This window comes from Cajanus cajan, chromosome 6, assembly GCF_000230855.2.
Source record: "Cajanus cajan strain Asha chromosome 6, NIPB_CcT2T_4, whole genome shotgun sequence".
Classification (NCBI taxonomy): Eukaryota; Viridiplantae; Streptophyta; class Magnoliopsida; order Fabales; family Fabaceae; genus Cajanus; species Cajanus cajan.
The window spans coordinates 8,514,784-8,517,500 of NC_138522.1; positions in this window are offsets into that span (position 1 = coordinate 8,514,784).

Genomic DNA, 2,717 nt, shown 5'->3' on the forward strand with positions numbered 1-2,717 from the left:
CTCTATGAATCATACAATTATACTAGTTGATTAGGATAACCATTAAATGAATAATAATACATATATGGATATACAAGTAAAATAAATAAAATCTTTGTTTATAAATATACACACTACCTAGAAAACATGTATATAAATATATACATTCATCCAAAACCATAGTAATGTCCTGGTGCCAGTCAAACAGTATAACTAATATACATCCTATGTTAATATGACATCAGGATCAAAAATCCCTCACCTCCACAACAGTCACCACAACTCCAAGCTAGCCCTATTCTACTCTCATACAAAATATGATTATCGCAGTCCATCCACATTAAAATAGAAAGGTAAGCTAGAATTCAACAAACAATCATACAAGCATAAGAGTAACATATATGCCACTCATTTATCAAATCGCCAAATCACAAAGTCAAACACCATATACTTCATCATAACAACAATCATGCAATTAAGCAACACACGAAAGATATCAATGCATATCTATCATCTAATGCGTCGTCACGATTCACCTAGGAGATTTCCCTAATAACAGAGCAGTATAAGTGACATTTCATCCTACCAAAACCACTCCAATCATTTCACTCCCAATGCGCCGGCTCGGTCACAACAAACCGGGATATTAATCCCCACTCAAGTTTACTCAGATGATGTCACTTGCACACTTGGAAGTCTGGCTCCATCGTCAAGTATAGCACAATTAGATACAAGCTTACCACGACCTTGACATGCATTACCAAGTCACTTGTGGAGTTCGCCCACCGACTATCCACAAGTAACCACGAACTTTCCCCAGTACTTGGTTAAGGGAATAAGCCTCGACCTTATACTCCACTCCAACACTAGCTAAGGACTTAGAGAAGACTCACCCAAACCAGTGGGCAGTGGCTTATCCAAGCACCACTCTCAAGAGACTCTATGTGAGCTCTTCTAGTTCGAAAACATTTCCCTCTCCTTAAGTCCTAGATTAGACACATGTCATAAGGCATCACATGCAACAATGCATCATGCATTATACATCATACATGATCAATCCACCATCATGATCAATATCATCCTCATATGGAAGTACATACCAAATTACATTTAAACATTCATATATATCATTGCCAAGCATACATATGAATCAAGCACCAAGTTTCATCATATATCATACATATATGAACCAACTATACAACATATAAACAACTCCAATAACACGTAACATGTTCAACACATACTATTCCTCATCATACCACATCTCTACAACTTATTTAACATCATTTGACCATAATACAACTCAAACAACAAGCTTCCAACATACTACTCATCCATCATGCAGGCAACCAACTTAATTAGAAAAGAATTTTATTAAACTAAGTCCTCACACTCAGCGCAGAAACTCACGCTTAGTCTCAGCCTTCCAAAGGCACAACTTAGCTCTCACATTAAGCATAGAATCCTACGCTCAACGTCAGCCTTCTAGAGGCACATCTCACTCTCACGCTAAGCGGCTTAGCCTCAGAGTTCCAGCAGCATTTCAAAATTGTCACGCTAAGCGTAAAAACTCACACTCAGCGTCTCGAAGCCAGAAAATTCTTAATTACCAGCAAATGAACAACTCAAATCTCCCAATCCTCTTAATCCATGCAATGATCAAGACATGCAACCCAAAATACTTCAAGCATTAACATCAATCAACTCAAAAAGTCCAAGAAGAATAACATGCATCTACAACAACTCAAGATCATCAAATTTTAGCTTTGCCTCAAGAACAACAAAAAGTCCCATTTCCACACAAAACCCCTTTGAATCCTCTCCACATTTGTAAATTTCACAAATCTACCAACATTAACCTTCAATTCATTCAATAGCCCTACATTTTCAACCCAAAAGCCCAAATCCCAGCTTTCCTTACCTAAAAATTGGCTTAGAATAGCCAAGAAGAGGAAGAAGGAGAAGAATTTCTGAATGGTCGACCCCCAGACTTCAATCCACTAAAATCAAGTTTTCTAGCTTGAATTCAAAGAAGAGACAAAAGAGATTAGTAATCTAGAGAAGAAGAAGAAGAATCAAACAGAGAAATTTGGGAGAGAAAGGAGCTCACAAACCCAGAACCCTTCTCTTAAAACTTCTCTCTAGAATTCCTTTGAGAATGAGTTTATGAGATTTCGTTCTAAAAAAAGTCTTATATACTCTTCTCTCTAGCGTTAACTAAACTCTAAACAATTAACTTACTATGTTACAAAATTAATATTATTGATTAATTTAACCAATGTTTCAAATTATAATATACCTATTATTCTAATTATAGTATTATACATAAAATAGGACAAATTATTAAGATAAAAAAATAATTTAATTAATTATTTTTAATCAATTGTACCTTAAATTCAAATTTATTTTAAAGATATTCTCTATTTTTAAGTGACTGTAATATTTATTATAAATATTCATAAATGAATAGAGTAAGTGCATAAAAAATATACTAATAGTTAAGAATAAATTAAGAATATAAAAAATAGATAATTTTAATTTATTATTTATAATTAGAATTAGAGATAAAGTTTAATTAAAAATATTTTATATATTAAAATAGAAATAGTAGAATTTTTATATATAATAAGTTTAAATTATGATAAGACATCATTCCATTTTCTGTAGTCAATTATTAATCTATTTAAAGATTTATAATTAGATTATAGATTATTTATGTATAAATTTATATGAAAGGA